This window comes from Aptenodytes patagonicus, chromosome 7 (genome assembly GCF_965638725.1).
Source record: "Aptenodytes patagonicus chromosome 7, bAptPat1.pri.cur, whole genome shotgun sequence".
Lineage (NCBI taxonomy): Eukaryota > Metazoa > Chordata > Aves > Sphenisciformes > Spheniscidae > Aptenodytes > Aptenodytes patagonicus.
This window is the reverse complement of record NC_134955.1, coordinates 21,696,586-21,717,230: the sequence shown is the minus strand read 5'-3', so window position 1 is coordinate 21,717,230 and position 20,645 is coordinate 21,696,586. Positions and strand designations below refer to the sequence as shown.

Sequence of the window (20,645 nt, the reverse complement as noted above, 5' to 3'; positions counted from 1 at the left end):
TTTCCTCCTCTCTTATTTAGTACTTTGGCGACTGCATCTGGACTCCTCTGTTCCCTCCTGGTCTCCCTAGTCCAGAAAAGACATTGATGTGTGGGGTGTGGACCCAGCCCAGGACCTTCGAGATGGTGAGGGGCTGGGGCACACAGCACACAAGGGCAGGCTTAGGGAACTGCCTCTCGTCATGAGGGTGGTGAGACACTGGAGCAGGTTGCCCAGAGAAGCTGTGTATGTCCCATCCCTGGAAGTGTTCAAGGTCAGGTTGGCTGGGGCTTTGAGCAACCTGATCTAGTGAAAGATACCTGTAAGCCTCATCTCTGTGCCTGGGAAGATCATGGAACAGATCCTCCTGGAAGCTATGCTAAGGCACATGGAGGACAGGGAAGTGATTCAAGACAGCCAGCATGGCTTCACCAAGGGAAAGTCTTGCCTGACCAACTTAGTGGCCTTCTGTGGTGGAGTGACTACATCAGTGGACACGGGAAGAGCTACGGATGTCATCTATCTGGACTTCTCTAAGGCCTTTGACACAGTCCCCCACAACATCCTTCTCTCTAAACTGGAGAGATACGGATTTGATGGATGGACTGTTCGGTGGATGAAGAATTGGTTGGATGGTTGCATCCAGAGAGTAGTGGTCAACAGCTCAATGTCCAGATGGAGATCAGTGACAAGTGGTATCCCTCAGGGGTCCATACTGGGACCAGTACTGTTTAATATCTTCATCAATGACAGACAGTGGGATTTAGTGCACCCTCAGCAAATTTGTAATGACTCTAAGCTGAGTGGTGCAGTTGACATGCTTGAGGGATGGGATGCCATTCAGAGGGACCTGGACAAGCTGGAGAAGTGGACCCATGTGAACCTCATGAGGTTCAACAAGGCAAAGTGCAAGGTCCTGCACCTGGGTCGGGGCAACCCCCAGTATCAATACAGGCTGGGGGATTGAGAGCAGCCCTGCTGAGAAGGACTTGGGGGTACTGGTGGATGAAAAGCTGGACACGAGTCGACAATGTGTGCTTTCAGCCCAGAAAGCCAACTGTATCCTGGGCTGCATCAAAAGAAGCATGGTCAGCAGGTTGAGGGAGGTGATTCTGCCCCTCTACTCCACTCTGGTGAGACCCCCACCTGGAGTACTACATCCAGCTCTGGAGCACTCAGCAAAGACATGGACCTGTTGGAGCAGGTCCAAAGGAGGGTCACAAAAATGATCAGAGGGATGGAACCCGTCTCCCATGGGGAAAGGCTGAGAATTGAGGTTGTTCAGCCTGGAGAAGAGAAGGCTCCAGGGAGACCTTATTGCAGCCTTTCAATACTTAAAGGGGGCTTTTAAGAGAGATGGGGACAGACTTTTTAGTAGGGCCTGTTGTGATAGGACAAGGGGTAATGGTTTTAAACTGAAAAAGGGTAGATTCAGACTAGATATAAGGAAGACATTTTTTATACTGAGGGTGGTGAAACACTGGAACAGGTTGCCCAGAGAGGTGGTGGATGCCCCATCCCCGGAAACATTCAAGGTCAGGTTGGACGGGGCTCTGAGCAACCTGATCTAGTTGAAGATGTCCCTGCCCATGGCAGGGGGGTTGGACTAGATAGACCTTTAGAGGTCCCTTCCAACCCAAACCATTCAATGATTCTATAGTCATCTTAGTAAGACCTTACCATCACTAAGTTTTAAGATTCACGAATTGTGGGGGAGCATTCCTTGTACATAAGCTAGCAACATTTCAGTGTTTTGAAGTATTTGCAAGTAAAGTTTCACTTACATACCAAAAAAACCAAAACACTGCACCTTCTTCCAAATACCATCAGGAGTTCCTGGGTAACCAAACAATGTTTTGGAATACAAGAGAAACACTTCAGCATGTTCATTGACTATTGTACAATATAAGCTTGTACTACAGATACAATTCCTTTCAGCCATTATACTCATTTACAGCACATATGCTCCTCAGCTAACTACTATACTTTCAAGAGGGTAACTACATACCCTTGAGTGAAGTGCAAGCAAAAGACACCATATGGTAGCCCTTTTCTTGACTGGGAGAGAAACACATCAGAAAACACAATCAGAAGACACAGTAATTTTCATAACATCCTCTTTAACAACTGCCACCTCCTCCTCCTAATGAGGAAGCAAATTATCTATTAAGTAGGGACTTTCACTCCCCTATCAGACAAGGAAAGAGGGAGCCCGCTATGGTTGCAGAACAGTTAAGAATTTAGACAGAAGCAAAATCACATTCACCCTTATTTATCACACTAGCCTCCCTTATTTACGCACACTAGCTGCACTTCTATCTAGATCAGAACTATAAATACGTATTTTTCTACATAATATATATCCATCATGTGCATATACACACACCTTTTACGACTGAATGCCCCAATAATCAATTGCTTTGACATGCTGAAGTACATAAACAAGTCCAAACTAATTAACATTTACTCAAAGACACCAATTCCTCAAAATTCAAGAGGTCATAACCATCCGGCAAAAGTACAAAAATCAGCTGAAATATACAGTTTGCAGTGAAGCTACAAGAACAATTTTATACCAAGCAACAAATGTATCCTTATCAATTCCTACACTCTATCTCAAACCATGGGTTAATAGTGTTAACAAATATAGATCTTAATTACCTGCAATAACTACAAATTAGACACTGATTTCCCCTCTGCCCAAGTAGAAAAGATGAATCATTTTCTAGTAACTCCACTTCAACAGCCAAACATTTACACATTCAAAATATTCATTGGTCACAGAATTCAGTTAGATTCTTCATATTTTAAATTCTCCCAATTATCTTCAAAATGGAAATGAAGATACCTATGTACTGAGAAAAGCAGATGGTTCCATAAAGTTATAAGAAGCAAACTAAACAATGCATAGCTACCCAAAAGACAATTTTGCACTGAAGCATGCAGTTTAGTACCAAAAATTCAATTGCAGAAGACAGTATTACCATACTTCATTATAATAACCTATAGTGCTAAACATCATTCATACCTAATATATGTCAGTTCATGAACACATTTGCTTTGAAACTCTTCCAAAGAATTGGAGGCTGGGCAGCAGATACACCTCCTGGCACAAAACCAAAACACTTTAAAACATGTTCCCTGTAAAACAAATAAAATAACTACAGCAGCGTGTCTAGATGACCCTTGATTCTCGTTGTAAGACCAAAGCGTGGCAGAGAAAGACGACAGTGCAACAGCAGGGTGGGTTAAAAGACAGAGTAGAAACAGCCAGCTAGAAAGTACTCAGAAAAAAGCTGCAAGAAAAGGGAAGGAATGGCCACAAAGTCTGAACTGCAGAAGGAAGAGCAGTTTAGGTGGTGGTAAATGTGAACCTACAGAAATCAGGTAAATAAGCCTTTAGTGGACATCAGGGACATGAAAAACTTAAAGCATTCAGGAACCACTTAAAATTTAAGATAAGACTTTATAGATGCAGAAGCTAAATCTACTGCTGTAGGTGAAGTTTAAAAGTTCCTTACCTGTTAAACACAAAAATTTTTTAAAAGTTAAAAAACCAGAACGATTTGTATTCTCTCAGGCTCCTTGCCCATTACAGGGTATCCTGGCAACAGCAAAAAAAAAAATCTTTCAATCTACAGTATTAGCAGATTAGCAGGACTGAATTAGGATTGAATTAGTTGAAGCAGATTTCTTCCTACAACGACAAAAAAACATTTTATAATTTAATACTGTTAACAGGTTCTATTCAATAGCTCAACAACTGCATGAATACTAAGCATTGCTTTGCAGGGAATAAGACATACAAACTGAAGAAGGAAATGACTTGCTAGGAAGAAAAGTGTCAGTTCAATGCAGCATACTCTGAGAATAAATTCAAAAGCAGCTTGTCATCTGAAAGACTTACTTTTTTTATACCAACTTTAATTAAACATCCCTCTTTACTTTTGGGAGACAAAGGAAGAAACTTCATTGCCTCATTGAAATAAAACTGCCTTTATAATCTGCACTTGACTGTGGAATCTAACATGAATCCAGACTTTTTTCTTTTTTATAAACTATTAGCAATTTCATATGAAGTAACGTCTTCAGATCTAGAAGATCTGAAATACCCATTACTAGAGTTTTTTGCAGCAGTCTTTTCTGTCCTCATAACTATTCTCTTGTTATATTAAGATCTGATTTATACACAAACCTGCACAGAAATAAACATACAAACACTAAGAACACCAGTTATTTTGGCATAAGTCTGTATAAATAATTCAGCCAGTTTCAATCTGAAATCAGTTTAACTTAGAAAAAAACAATACAGTCCACATACAGACTTACAAAGTAGCCAGCTGTTTTAAGACAGCATTCAGTCACCTAAAATTCATCATTAAGGCTACCTCTGCTCTTGATAGTTTAATTCTTTCAATGCAAAGCAAAGTGACATTAAAGAGCTTTATTAGATATCCGTAACTGGCTTCAGAGTGACACTTACCTGCCCATGCTTTGGTCAACACCAAATAGGCAAGAAAAAGCATCCTATCAATTGATGCTTCTTTCTGACATAGCTTTTTCTGGCAGTTTTAAGATTAATTTCTGATACAAAAATTCACTTTCCCTTTCCACCAGTTACAGAGGGCTTTTTGATTTTGCTTTTTAACACAGGTTTCAAGCAAGACAAGACTTTTGTTTCTTTTGTGAACATGGGTAATATTGTTCATGGAAAAAAAAAAGCAGTACTAGCAATTAAGAAGGGTAGCAAATATAGGAGCATGTTGATTAATTCATGTCAGTGGCTACCTAGTATTTGGCTGAAAAGCTCTGCTATCGGAGTTTGTCACAAACTTATCTTCAGCTAAAAAAAAATCCCAAACCACACACCTCAAAAGCATTTCAAATAGAAAGAGAAGAATGATTTAACTTTACACCTTCCATGTTAAAGAAGCTATGTCTTCAAAGCTGTTTCTTGATCTTTGCAGATGATTTGATAGCCTCTGTCAACCTAAAGATATATACTACAAATAAATTCCTCTTGAACTAAAAGAAACTCTTGCATTCTAGTTAAACAATCACCCAATAAAAGCGTTTTTTCTTAGCTTTGGTAGGGCTAGTAAGTTTTGTGGCTTGAAATACCATGTTTGTTACCTCCAACAGTTCTGGAACCAAAAGCCACCACATTTGCATTTCATTCACAACAGCACAAAGACTCCAAGCCTTAACGTACACAAACACTAAACGTAACTTTCTCTAAGGCTATTTTAGTAACTATCATACATATGAACTGAAGGTCAATGTAAACATTGACCATAATACTTTCAAAGGTCACATGTGTTTTTCATCCTTAGACCTTCACGTCTACATGTCAGGTAGCTTTCCCAATCCCTTGTGAGTCAAGTAACTAACTAGAGCAGAAAAGTAAACAAGTTTACTGGACTTAGTTTGCTTTACTAAAGTTTCCTTGGTTATCGTTCCTGCATTCCAAATGCACACTTATGTTCAGAAGTAGAGCTCCAAGAAGAGAATGTCACTTCCTCAATTATGTCATGTGGGAGCAAAATAAGAAGCCTGCTTAGCATAATGCACTTTCAGAAGAGTTTACAAATTCTTAAGATAATGTCCACAGAGATTTCAATTGCCAGGAAAACTATCCAAATCAAAACCACTATTATTACTCCCCTTACAAGGATGTCTTTCTGGTATTTCTCTATTCCTCTTCCTGTTTGAAAACTTCAACGTCTAGATACCATTGTTCAGCACTAGAACAGTCAGCTTCTGAATTCAATACAGTAGGATTATACAGGAAAATAAAACACTAGTGTAATCAAAATTAACAAGATACTAACAGCACAAGTATTATAGCATACCCTGGGAAGGGTGTTCCACCCGAAGCCTGCTCTGGTCAATCAGGACTTTTTCAGTCCACCTCAGAATCTACAAGAGAGTCTGGTTTAAGGAATGACTTCCACTCAACGGTACAGATTGTTCCCCTCCACAGCACAGATTAGGTATTGAAAGGGACTGCAGTATGGATTAAAAAAAAAAAAAAAAAACCACCAAAAAACCCCACAGGAGTTCTTTCCTTAAAATAGTAAGAAGAAGGATCAACTGATTGGATGAGGTTCAAGCCTATTTCTGGCTTTCCTACATCCAGGGATGGCTCACATCCAGCAATAGTTCAGCCACATTAACACGGTACTTCTGTCAGAGAGAAGTGGGACCATGATGGAAGCTATAAAAAACTTAAACCTCATGTCATGGTTTAACTTCAGCTGGCAACTGAGCACCACATAGCCGCTCACTCACTCTCCCTCCCACCAGTGGGATGGGGGAGAAAATCGGAAGAGTAAAAGTGAGAAAACTCATGGGTTGAGATAAGAACAGTTTAATAATTGAAATAAAATAATAATAATAGAATATACAAAGCAAGTGACGCACAATGCAATTGCTCACCACCCACCAACCAATGCCCAGCCAGTCCCCGAGCAGCGCCCCCCCCCGGCCAACTTTCCCCCAGTTTACATACTGGGCATGACGTCACATGGTATGGAATATCCCTTTGGCCAGTTTGGGTCAGCTGCCCTGGCTGTGCCCCCTCCCAGCTTCTTGTGCACCTCCAGCCTTCTCAGTCAGTAGAGCATGGGAAGCTGAAAAGTCCTGGACTAGTGTAAGCACTACTTAGCAACAACTAAAACATCGGTGTGTTATCAACATTATTCTCATACTAAATCCAAAACACAGCACTGTACCAGCTACTAGGAAGAAAATTAACTCTATCCCAGCCAAAACCAGGACACCTGAAGATAACATGCAAAGGCAGGATGAAAGTATTGCCATGTATACATATTACATTCAAACATAAAACTATGAAAACTCATCACCACTAGAACATATCCATGGTCATGTTTAACTGATATATCTGAGAAATAAAAGCAAGGCACAACTATCCAGGGTAGCATCCATCTTCATGTTAAGTGCAACAGCATGGTAAAGACTCTTCTAAAGTATTACCTGATGAACTTTATTTACACTTTTTTAGACAGAGAAGTTAACCACTATGTGACCAGCTGCCATAAACAGGACTAAACAAATTTTATTAATGCTGGACTGGGACATGTCTACTTCTAAAACCATTCCCATGCATCTCTATTGGCCCAAACACCGAAACTAAACAGGTGTCTCTGCTTACAGAAACCACTGCAACATTTGTGCATTCTGGTAAAAAAGTGCAAGAACTGCAAGCTACTAAATAGTGCTGATCTTACAGTAATTCATTCCATGCATTCAAAACAGTAACTTATATAACCTACTATATCTGAAATAAAGTTGCTATATAAGATTAGGTTTTTTGCAATGTAAAAAGCCTCGGTGAAAAAATTCCAGTTTCATTTTGTAGCCCCCACATCCCCATCATGGGGACAATCAGTTTGACAAAACCACTAGCATAACACCAGCATCTCTTCAGGAACAATAAAGGTGTCTGGACCACAATTAATAATGGGAAGCACAGGCCACTGCATGGTTTAGTTCTATTCCATCTTTGGGCCATAGTATACGCAGAACAAGTGCAACTGTTTTTATACAACACTGTGCTTAAGTAAAAAAATAGTAGATTTTTTTCCCTTTTTCCACTGGCTTATTGGCCCAGAAAGATTCCCCAGTTAAGTTACAGTCTAGCAATACAAAACTGTTTAATGTTAATGCTCAAGACAGAGCACTGCTAAATCATTTAAGACTCATCATTGTTCCTTACCACACCTATCCAAATGTCTGGTGGAAAAATAAAAATAACAGGTCCTCCTTAGAACACTCATGTCTTATGGCTTACTACAGAAGTTAATCAGGAACATCTTTTTCCAAAAACTTTTATTTAAGCAACCCCTTGAACAGATGGTCTTCAAAGAAACTTGGCCTTAAAATGTTGTCCACCACCATTAATTTGGTAGGGTGGAGACAGATGAAGGGCAGAGAAATCTGTGCATTTGATCTAGTCCAGAATTCTAATTTGTGAACTAGTGAAGTTTATAAAAAAATCTGCATGATAACCAAGGCAACATTTAAACACTGTAAGAAGTGGCTCACTTATGCTAGGACTTAAACTTTGAATGCTTTGGCTATCAGTGCCAAACACCTTGCTTGGAGGGCACATTTGTATGCCGAAACATGACCATCCACACTCAGCATGAGGACTGGAATTGGATGGAATTTCAATCTCTGACAGGAGCGCTATAAGAGGCTAAGTTGGCTATGCAAAGAAGCTCTGCACTACCCCTTGCTGTACAGTCTCCCTCTGTTGGCTCCCCAACACTGGTCAGACTTCTGCCAAGTCATTTCTGAGTGAAAAACTTACTTTAAGAGATGACAAATGCAGTTGGTGGAAGAAGAAGGGAAGGAGTTTTTCTGCCAAGTCCACATGCTGAAACAGCTCAAAGGGTCTGTCAATCACCAGGGCCAGCATGGCCAAGGAAGAAGGAACACACCATTAGGGACAGGGCAACCAAGATTTGTCTCTTCCATCTTTGCCCCAAATTATATCACTTTAGGCCTGCTACAGGATTGCAGAGTAGAAGTTCTCCTGAATCTGATGATAAATAAGAACAAGACATGCAAGGCTGAATTTGGACAATTCAACATCAGTTCTACTACTGTCTCAACCACCTGATAATCTGCAAGTGTAAATGAGTCCTGAATTCCCGTACTACTACTCTGGAAATGTAAAAGTAAGTAATGCTGACTGCGTCAGCAGTACACTTTTCCTTTCTTGTTTGAACATTTAAGGAAAAACTATTGTAACTTAAGGAGACAGCCTTAAGGTTAGATGTACGAATTTTAGCAGAGATTCCTTTTTCTTAAGCATTTATTCTATTCTGTTCCAGTTAGTACTCAAAAAGTGTGTGGGTTTGGATTTTTTTTTTCCAAGTCTAAGAAACTGGTACTGTGCATGACTTGAACCACAGCTTTAACTTTCAGCGTTTCACTCAATCTGCCCCACTCTGCCCCAACCAGAGGTAACACCGCTGAAAAAGAGCAGGCTAGAGATGAGAAGACTATTGTTTGAGCATGCTTACCAGTATTTGGCAACAGTATGATAAAGAGTTCCCTAAGGTAGTACCAGAAGCAGTGCTACTAGAAGGCAATACAGCTGCATCAGACACTTCACTGTACCAAAGCTACTCAGCCCTGTCCCTCACTTCCCTTAATTAACCTGAGCACAACAGCATGCTAACTGGCCACACAGCTTTTGAACCCAAATCACTACTCGGCATGGCACACTAAACAAAAGCATACGCATAACTGGCTTGGACATTTCTAGCAAGGCACTGTAGTGTATCATGTAAACATACCCATTTTCTCTCAACAACCTTTAACTGTTCAGATAAACAAGTTCATCCTCCTTTTCACCTCATTGATTAGACCTTGAAAATTGGACACAAATCAAATTTTGAGGCACATACATAGAGGTAGAAGAAAGCTGCTTACTTTAGCAACTTCTAACCAGGACACCAGAGTGTTCTTTCTGTATAGACAGTGCATTCAAGTCTGTTACGAGCTTTCTTTTTTATGCAAAATTTTAGTCTTGTCAAAAAAAGAATACTTAAGATTGTTCACAGTTCAGAAGTGGAAGTCAGCAGCCTCTAAGAGGCTGTCAACATTTTGCCTCCTGAAGCTCCAGTCAGCTATAGCTGCTGCCAGAATTAGAGTGAACTCTTGCATTAAGATAGCAACTTCAAAATTAAATCCGAAGCTGTTTGTCACTTCTTGCTTGACTCTTCACTTTCATTAAAGGCTCCTTGTCCTGTTGTTCAGGTAACTTGAGCTTTCACTGCAGGTTACCTGAACTGCACTAAAGGCTGTGGGCAAGATTATCTTCCTGCTTTTCTTCATACTAAGGTTTACAGAACTATTAAAGTAAGTTTTAACAGCTGCACATTTTCAAGATGTCAGGCAGGACTGCCCTTTTAATCAGGATATCAAGGACTGAGACACTAATGTATTACCTGTGATTTCTGTGCTACCATAGCCTGTGAAAACTGACAGAACTAATCAACACACCCTACATGCATACACAGGCTAATACTCCCCTAACATGACAGTATCACAAACATGTTTTGCTTTTCAAACTGTTGGAATCCCTAACACTCTTCAAAGGGTGTGGAGGTCCAATAGCATGAAAAGAAAAACTGAAGATATTTCCTCTTTAATCTTTAATTTAAGCAGGTTAAAATAAGTCTTTGATTTTGACTTACTCTTGGGGAAAGATTACTAATTTGACTTCACTTACCAAAACGCTTAAGCCCATCTATACTTATTTCTACAATCCCTAAATTTTCATGTTTATCAATACAACCCCTAGGACAAAAAGTAGAAGAGTTATTCCAACGTCAAGCAAGAGAAATAAAATACAGCAGCAGCACCTGGATACAAGGGAAGTGATGCTACTTTACCATACTTACTTACCTAAATGTTGGTATCTGCATTTAGAAAAACTCTTTAGTGCCATCTGGAATCTTCCCTAGTTTAGTGCCGATGTTATGGCTTTAGTTAAGCCTTTAACCAAGTAAGAACACTATCCTTTCCTTCACAGAACATAGTCCGTATATTCGGGAAAATAGTCTATACAACTGTTTCCCCAACTCTGCAGATATCTTGAGGATGAAGTTAAGTAGTTGGAAAAGAAAAATATTTTAATACATATGGAATGTCAATTAAGTACTGGATGCCAAACAGTTGGGTTGTCTGAATCTCTATTCAGTTACCTTATCACTCAAAGATTAAATATACTCCACAAGCATTTTACCACCATTTTTTGTAACATAAAATGCTAGAAAGCCCCCTGCCCCATGTTATTTAAACAACGAGTACTTAGCACTACACAGTGAAACTACAGATAGAGGCACGACTAGCTTTACTTTTCTGAGACTCAGCTTACAAAACTAAGAAAAAACTGCTTTGAATGAGAAAATTTCACTAAGTCTCACCTACACAAGTTTAATGAATGACCATCATTTTTATCTGGGTATATGCAAACGTAAGTTCTAGAAGAGAAATTAGAAACCCAGCAAAATAATGAAAAAATCACTGAGAAGACATTTTGCACATAAGAGTTTGAAGTGGCTATTAAGTTAATATTATCTTTCTTCCTCTTTCCCCTACCCCCCAGGCAATTTATATTTTGGAGCAAATCACTCCAGTAAACCAAGTTTTGCCATGCTGTGCTTTTACAAAATATGCACGTTGCAATTACACTACATTTTTCAGGCACAGATGCCTCTGGTGCCTCCACTGAACAGAAGTATGCCTTCCCCATGGAACTCTTCTATTTTGATGGACAATACTAGAAAAATCAAGATTGCCTAACAGAATAAGCCATCTTCCAACTGCAACATACACCCTACCGATGATGAAAAAGCCAAAGTTTTATACGGAAATGCCAAATCTACTATGTTTTCTCTGTAATCTTCAACATAATCTTTTTAAAGCTCTACTTCGATGCTTCTCTCTGGAGCATCAGAAGAGTACGTTTGTTACAGTGTCTTTCAAAACTCTATCATAGTTGCAAGTGGCAAACTACAGGGCAAGTCTACCTCAAAGATTTAGTAGCATTTCTTAAGAAAACTTTTCAAAGGGAGATTACTTTCATATTCTAAATCTTTACACTGAAGTGATCATCAGCTGTGCAATAATAAGTGAACTAATATATACATGCAAACAGAGTTTAAAAAAAACATTCAAGCAGCATGCCATTGTTGCTTGTTTAGGGATACAATGTTGTTTTGGAATGACCCTTATTTCAACTGTCTATGTTTCTCCTCTCATTTTCTTCGTGCCCTTTCAAGACCGGGCTACAACACAATAATTCACCAAAATACTTCTAGCATCCATTCTTTCCTACAAGTCGCTTCTCTAGTGACCAATATATCCGTCAACAGTTTTCTCCCACTGCAAGAAGAGGTCTGAACTCTCACCAAGAAGTGTTACATTACTAACTAGGAATTACTGAAATAACAATGTTATAATTAATCCCAATGCAAGACAAACAGTTACAGAAAACTGTATCGATACTTTATATTGATACTTCTGTTCCATATGCCTACTCAAGGGATTTAAGGATAAAGTTTCAAAGAAAGCAAGCCATTTAAAATGCTAGCTCAGAACTTAAAATGGTATTTATAAGAGCATTACATGATATAGCCCTAAAAAGCAATACCCTGCTGAGCAGAAACTTAGAGGTCAATTTACTTAAGACCTGAACTTAAGTCTTTTATCCTTTTAAGTAACATTTATGGTCCACACAGATTTTTGTCAAGTAAGTCTTAAGACCATTCCATAAAGTCAAGTCACTCCAGCCTTATGGCTAGCATATTTTTCTGAGGAGTGCAGGTTAAACTGTTAAACTTCAGAATTCCCGAGTCCTGAGAACGGGAGGATTGGACCAGTGTATTTCCAAGAAAAAGCTATTGTCCAAGTATTAACATCACTGCTTTCTGTTATGCCCTAAAAGGAAGCCAGTTTCCTATAATGAAAAAAAGACAAGACATCCACAGATGTTTCCTATATTACAAAAGATATCAAACCTATGGGTTTTTCAGACTTAGAATCTTTTTTCACAAACACCCGCATACGTAAGAGATTCAGAACTTTTTTTGTCTGCCTTCAATATCCTATCTCTACAATTCCAATTGGGGCAACTAAATTCCCTACTCAGTAACTGTAGAGTTAAGGATTAATTTGTAGTTATAAATTGCGTTTTTGAAGCAGAGCATCCAAGCCAGGTATAGCTGGTACTCAGTTCAGCCATGTCAAGGGGTTGGGGGTTTTTTTGGCTCTCAAAATAAATAAATAATACCTAAGTATAGCAGGAGAGCATACTAGAGCAGATAGCCACAGAAAAAGGTATGTGCCCATCTATGATAATATGATGGGCATTAATATATGGGCATATAATATTAATAATATTATTAATATGATAATAATTATTATCATATTAATAATAATAATATTATTAATATGATAATAATTATTATCATATTAATAAGACAAATGCACCTGGCACAACTACTGAAAAATAAAAGCAATCAAACATTTACAATGGGTTGAGAAAGACTGAAGTTGCAAGTTCAGTCCCCAATCATACATTACTGGTCTTACAGCAAAATTTATAAGCTTTTGGATTATAAGTGACTCTAGAAGAGAGCCTTAGCCCAAAAAACAATAAAGCCACAGAAATACAGACACTGCTTTCATAATCTGATGGCAAAGTAGATCCCTTTTAAATGAGGAAAGATATCCCATAATACCACTGGTAAAGCAACAGGAAGGACACAGTAACATCAAAAGGAATTGTAAAGTTTTACAAGTATCTATCAATTCATTAAAATTAAGCACTGAATGCTACTATCAACTCACAGCCATGACAGCAATTATCTTTTCTTACAACCTGCAGAGCTCAACAAGTTGTGCAGTAGTCTTACACCATCTTTCATCAACTACTGGATTTCTGCCTGCATTGCCTTTAAATCTTCCTCCATTTCCCTTCTTTGAAGCAGCACTTGTTAAAATGAAAACAGCACACTAATCACTACAGTAAAGGCAAGCAGCATGAAAAGACGCATTTAATTTATGTCGACCATTAAGAAATGCAGACCTCTCACTAATATTATCTTTACCACCTCCTTTATTAGACAAATGTCATCTAAATACAGCGTACAACATCTTTTTGCCATTAAATGTGGCTTGAAGCTATAACAAAGCACACATCATCAGCATCAAGTACACACATAGGAGGATCCTTTGATGAATGCTTGCTTGTCACAGCCAAAAGGAAGAACTGACTACTTCATAGCCAGTTCAGTCTAACTCCTACAGCTGTCACTCATGGGCAGGAAAAAACACTTCACAAAATGCTATTAGCCCTCAGAATTGCCATGAACAGTGACAAACTCCTCCTTTGTAACAGCCAGAAAGAACACAAAGACAAACATGGAAGATGGGAATACAACCCCCATGCTGTTGCAATTTTCAAATGGACTTCCATCTGGAATGCATGCTCACCAATATCAACGTGAAATGAAGTTGGTTTCCTGTAGATGCAAGCCACTTACAACATCAGCAGGAAACGCACCTACCTCAAAGTGGATCTGTTCCCACCACCACTACAGCTTTGTTTTAGCAGTCTCTAGACTTTACATCCTTTTTCAAGATGTTCGGTGACAGCAGCTAAACTTCTCAAACAAATGTAATCCACTACTTATTTTCTAGAAGAGTTAGCTTCCAAGGATACTTGGATATCTGGCAAGTCTGTCAAGGCAGTAACAAAAGAAATAATGTGAATTACTATAGTTCAAACCAGTCCTAAAGTTTCCAGCTAAGCTCTTCAGATTGGAGACTGGTCAGAGTAGTACATGGTAAGTAAGAACAGAATATGAAGAGAGCCCTACATCTGCTTTAAAGGTAAGGTTACAGTGCGTTTCACAGAGACGTTTTTTCACCAAGACCTTACCTATGATTTTTGCCCTAGTGTAACTCTTAGTGTAAAAAAAAAAAAAACCAAAAAACAAAACAAACAAACCACAAACACAAAACCCAAAAAAAACCCACAAGACTTGGCTTCCACTATACTTACACAAAATAAAAGCAAATAGCATTGTATTTTTACAGTTTCTATATGAGAAACACTAACTGTATCACCACTCTGGTACAAAGATGCAAAAATCCACCCTGTGGAGGCAGCGGCTGATAATCCTTTCACAATGCAAGTAGCACTGAGGTAATATCAATTTGTAGCAAACCAAGCCTTTAGAAACGTCTATTACTCCCTTGTTTTCTGCTCTAACTCAACCGCTCAAACCAGTTACAGTAGAATGAAAAAAAAAAAAGATGTAATCACATCTGTACTAGCATTGCCTACAGCCACTGTATAAAGCACTACTTGAAATTTTATTAACTTGTTTTTGATTAATCTATCAATTAGGGCACTACTACAAGTGAGAAGTGTGCATCGCCTAACTGGGGACTAGGGTCTTATGCTTCACTCTTCTAGAGGAGCATAACGTCTATTTCCAGAGAGCATTTTTCTCTCAACTACTAGTTTGGGAAATAATGAGATTCACTCCAAAAACCTCTAGTAGAAGTTAAATTCACACAATAGAACCTTATTTTACATACTCGGATCCAGTTAGAAAGTCTGCCTATGGTCATTGAAGGTGGGGACTGTGCCACCACGTAGCAGGGATAAAAGAGGCCTAGGATTCACTTGATACATAGTAACAATAAGAATGCTTTTAGTACTGGAATTGCTATATTATAGAACATATTTAATAAACTCAGGTCACTAGTTTTTACTAAAAAAACTTTGAAGTTTCCATCCTCAATCCCAACCATGTTTTGTTACCAAACTGGAAATCACATGGCCCTTTCACAAGCCTCACCCAGGACCTCCTCGGTCATCATAAAAATGCTTGAGTTTTCATGTTTAAAAGCATCTTTTGTCACAACTGACAAGAGCTGGCCTATGGTCTTTCAGTGCTCATTTTCCAGAAGACCCAGTGGACACGGGAGGGAAACCAGTACGCCATGTACTCCATCTCCTTGCAGATGCACAGCTTAGACTGTGTATAAATGCTTGAAATCATCTCATTCAAAATGAAATAGGAATGTTCTCAAAACTTCCTCCAAAGAAACGAACCCACCCTCAAACCTATGGGGCAGTTTCTGCTTGTGCATACATACGTGATTTTTACTCAGTTCTGCCTCCCTTCACATTTGTAACCAAATCCTTACTACAATTTCATAGGTGCTCTTCTTAGCCATTTTGCCAACATGCCTAACAACATATACCACCACTCCAGTAGAGTATATTACAGCTTCACAGTTCTGTACAGTTGTATGCTGAGGTCCTCTTGGTATTCTTTTCCACTGCTAGCATGTAACACATTGCATAGATTCTGTCACTGAGCATTCCAAGTTTTTAAGTCCCATGTAAGACGAAAAGCTACATCTGTTTAACAGGATTAGGGGATGACTATACAGACTGACAGCAAGAAGAAAGAACAGTCAAAGGGTTAGTTTGGATCTTTTTCACCCACTCCAAATCACATATACCACTTCAAACATGCTTCTTGGCACTTCAAGGAAGTTATTAAATAAACAGAGGTCAAGAAGAGTCTTGTATTTTAAAGTAACAGATTTTTTCCTAATATTGTGTGAAGAACTATTCCATAAACAAGCAATCTGTTAACAGCTTATACCAAATGTCTTCCCGATCCTATCAATTCAGTCTATCCCATTTCCTGAGAAGTGTCCCAAGCTAGCTATAGAGCTGCATATAATATGCAAGAGTAGAAAAACATTTGCATGGTTTCTAAAACCATATGGTTTCTAAAACAGATGCTGGCACCCTGACACACCACAAAAACGATTAAACATGCTATGCAAAGCTTTCAACATTATGTTCATATTCTCTACATATTTTCTGACTGATCTTTCAGGCTTGCCTCCCTCCCCGAAAATATCAGGATCAAATGTGATCACTAAATAGTTTCCCCGAGTTCTTTGCTCTCTTCCTCCAACTTGACAAAATAAGACGAGAAATGATATCGTTTGTCTCATTTATCCCTACTTGTTTTATTATTGTGGAAAGTTTTGCCAAAAACAATGGCTCCACATCTTGCTCTTAAGATAATCCAATCAGACATCTGGTCTTCTAGAATCTGGATGTGGTGTCTACTTTGAGATAGCACACTATTCCTAAACCTGGCATATGAAATAACATAGAGTACACAGTAATCTTAAGAGTCACAGATGAAGGTGTTACTACGACAGCTGAATCTAGATGGCAGAAAATATGCTTAAGACATCTTACCTTACTACAGAAACAGGTCACTATGGTCATACTAGTGTCTCTTTGGCCCAAGCAGAAAAGCTGTGATTTCCATCATAACTTCCAAAGGCCATAAATTAACCCAGTTAATGTGAGAAGTGAATATGCAAGCCTCCTACCTACGAAGATGTTGTGTAGTATGCTGGAACACTGAAGCTAGAAAACGTCTTATTTCAATATACTGATACAAAGTGATCTTGACTAACTGCAGAGTTAAGTAAATACTTCAAGGCTTTTTAAGCACTTGGACAAAAGAGGACATCAATGGAGAGAAAGGAGAGTTGACCAGACAGTTATTCAAAGCATTTCTCCCTTCTGACTGTTTCAATCCCATACTGGTTGTTTTTGAGCCAGCTCTTTAGCATTTCATAGTACATGCATTTCAAGCTTAAACTGAGTAGAGAAGCAAAGCTGTTGAGCCATAACAATAGAGTTCACTCTCTAACCATCTGTTAACTACATATGTAATTTTCTGCTTTAATACTACTAAATTCAGATTCCGTTCTATTAATTCACTTGAATCTGATTCTCTGATTGGTATACAGGCTATAGCATCACCTCTGTTAAGTGCAAGAGAGAAGGGTTCTGAAGGAAACAGTCACATTTTCTCACTTTAGCAAGTCAACAGAAGTAGAGTGAACAGTTTGCAGGCAGTATTATGAAAAGATACACAATTTAGTATCTTTAATGACTGGTTGATTTGTACTTAAAAGAATCCAAAGATATTACAGTCACAGCAGTTTACATATAAATCTAACTTGCTTGCAAAGAAGCTATAATGCACTACCCTACCTAAAGACATTCCTGTTAAACAGGCCGCTTTTCCTGAAATTTCTAAACTACAACTTTCACTTTAACTCAGTGTTTTCCTTAAGTTCACTGTAAACAGACCTCTTCAGCAGTTCTTCTGGCCTAAATAAAATCTTCTAGTAGTATTAGAAGATAAATTCCTTTAGTAACTCAGAAAGTGCAGGATTCAATACTGCATACGCATTCTGCTTTTCATACAGAAAGCAAATAAGAAGTATCACCTATGTTCAAGCAATATCATAGATGGAGGAAACAAATCACTTAAGTGAACTTAAACACATAATTAGAACTACAAACTGTCAAAAAATAAACATGGAGACTAGATACCACATTTGCATGAAGTCTCATTAACAAGTTATATATTGAAAGATAGTTCTGTAGTGTTCTTTTATATCTGTATAATAAAGACTCTTGCAAGCTAAAGTTAGTCCATGCCTCACCACTGAAAACATAAATAAATAACACAGAGCTAAGTAATGACAAACTCTTACTAGAATGCATGTTGTACTGAAAATACACATTGCAGTTCAAGTAACTGCAGTAATCTATTTGGAACACTGAAACAGGGAGACTTCCCATCTTTCAGCATTCAAAAAAAAAAAAAAGCACACATGTATTTGTGCAGTTCACAAGCTACTTCATGTACTACCTGGAAATTTTAAACCAGCTTAATACTCATCAATTAAAAAAAAAAAACCAAACCAACAAACCCAAATCAAACACACCCACACTGTTAGAGTATATTTAGATTCCTTCCACTGAAGGAGATTTAAAATCTAAGTAATATCACTAGCAGTAACACAACCTTTCATTTTTAAGTTGTCAACATCTCACAAGGAACACTTCCTAAAGCTATCCACCCACTTATAAGTTTTCTGTACTCTTCCACTCAGAACACTTTTTTAAAATAACAACCCACCTATTCGAAGTATCCTACTGTTCTAACTTAAATAAAATTTACCCTAACAGAGATGAACTTTAGCCTCAGTTGTATTTATGTCATACAAGACAAGATTGTAACACTAATTCCCTCTTACACTCTGAGATGTTCTTAGCCACTAAAGCAAAACAAAAGCAAAAGAACTGGCAGGTTCAAAGTCAAATTTTGCCAGATGTATTTAACAGCAGTTAAAGCTTACCCAAACACTGCTATGCTCTTAAAAAATTCTAATTAAAAGAAGCTGCCTTGTTAAAAAAATAAAACAAACAACGCCCCCCCCCCCCCCCGAAAAAAAAAAAAAGGCAGCGTCCTCACAGGAATACTGAGGCACTGATTTTGAAGAAGGAAAGTGAATGCAAAATTAGCTATCAGCAAGGCTCATCTGTTTTATTACCCGAGAGATAACAGTGAAACCAGAATAAAGTTCTGTAAGTCACAGCAACAGCACAAGTGACTGCCGGGGGAGAGAGTAGAGTAGTGCAGACAGCTTCCCCCATTTCGACAAAACACTTCACCCAGTTTAGAGCTTCTCCAGTCTAGCGGGGAACAATGCACCGCCCACCATACCCAACCGCGCGACGACCCGCTCCGCGCCGCACCAGGCCGCCAACGCTCTGCGCCCAAAAGCTGCCGTGGAACGGCCGCGGCGTCCCCGCCCCTCCGCGGCTGCCGGCCGGCTCCCCACCCGGGATGAAGCGCCACGGACGGCAGGAAGAAGCTTCGGGGCAGCTGCCGAAGGACCCAACGTCACGGCCACGAGAATAAAGAGGCGGCGGGCGGGCAAGGCTCCCTCCAGCACGGCCCAGGCCTTCCCCGCCGCACCCAGGCCCGCCGCACCCCGCAGCCGCGCCGTGGCCCGCCGCGCCCGGCCCGGGCGCTCCGGGCTCGGTGGCGCGTATGCGAGGGGACACCGCACACGACAGGCCCTAGCAGCCCCGCCAGGCCCTAGCAGCCCCGCCAGGCCCCGGCCCGGCGGCACCTGAGGAGCGTCCGGATTCCCCCGCGCGGAGGGGAGCAGGCGCTAGGCCCGCGCCACCGCAGCAGAGCAGCCGCCGGTGCGCTCGAAGCGGTGGCAGAGAGAGCTCACCGCTATCCCGCCCATACCTCGGCAAGCGCGTCCCCCCGCCACAGGCCCCAGGCCGCCTCCGCTCAGGCGGGAAAGCCACCGCTTGCCACCATCACCGACGCTCCAAGATGGCGGACATATCAGCTCCTGCGAGCCCTCCTCTCCCTCCGCCCCGCCTGCCAATCATACCGCCCCGGCACCACCCTCCTCCTCGGCTTGCGCCTTTCTATTGGGCGGTGTGCGGAGCTCGGCCTCTCAATGGCAGTCTGGCGGGTGTCAGTCACTCAGCTACGCGACTGCAACAGGGTCGAACGGGGTTAGGGGCGGGCTCTCGGCTTCCTGTTGGCCAGTCAACGCATGGGGCGGGTGCATCTCACTTCCCACCTTCCCGACTTAGCAACAAGGAAACGTCACCCTGACAGGCGTTTCTCTCGCCCAATAGAAAGAGCACATTCCTTTTAAAAATAAACCCTTTCCGCCCAATCCAGAGCTGAGATGTTCAGACCCGGCAGGAGGCCACGGCGGGAGGGGTGGGCGCCTGTAGTGGCGATCTCCCTGTAGCCTTACCCCCTGCGCCTCGCCATTGGCCAGCGCGCGGAGCTACGCCCCTCAGGGCGTGGTGCGGACGCCAAACTGCCTGACAACAAGTCGGTGGTGCGCGTGGAGGGGTGCGATGTGGCAGCTTGCGGGGGGAGGCATTAGTGAGGAGGGGAATTAGCTCAAAAGGTAGAGTGCTCGCTTAGCATGCGAGGGAGAGTGGGATCGGTGCCCTCATTCCCCACAAGAGGGGCTTTTTTGTTTCTGGGCGTCCGTGGGACCTCCAGCTCCACATAAGAACTAGCAATATATTTTAACCAAAGCGCACCAGAATAAACTTGTGTGAAAACCAGGGAAGGTGCTGCGCCCTGGCAACCCTCCCTTCATGTCACCTGCAGTACGGCTGGCTGAGGCAGCAGCTTTGCAACCCCACTTGGCCAAACCCCGCT

At 40.6% G+C, this 20,645-nt stretch overlaps 1 protein-coding gene across 7 annotated transcripts in view; it reads right to left on the bottom strand.

Moving 5' to 3' along the window:
- The window catches only part of PPP6R3 (protein phosphatase 6 regulatory subunit 3), a 64,393-nt gene extending 44,577 nt beyond the window's left edge, over positions 1-19,816 (bottom strand). For 2 of the 7 annotated variants that reach the window (XM_076344312.1, XM_076344315.1), the window contains exons 1-2: positions 19,698-19,816; positions 3,501-3,676 (exon numbers count right to left, since the gene is read on the bottom strand). The gene's annotated coding sequence lies outside the window, so the exon portion shown is untranslated. Of the gene's footprint in view, positions 1-2,640; positions 2,790-3,007; positions 3,086-3,500; positions 3,677-19,697 lie in introns of those variants that run through there. The other 5 variants (XM_076344313.1, XM_076344316.1, XM_076344317.1 and 2 more) reach the window with 4 other exon arrangements.
- Positions 19,817-20,645: the final 829 nt, after the last annotated feature.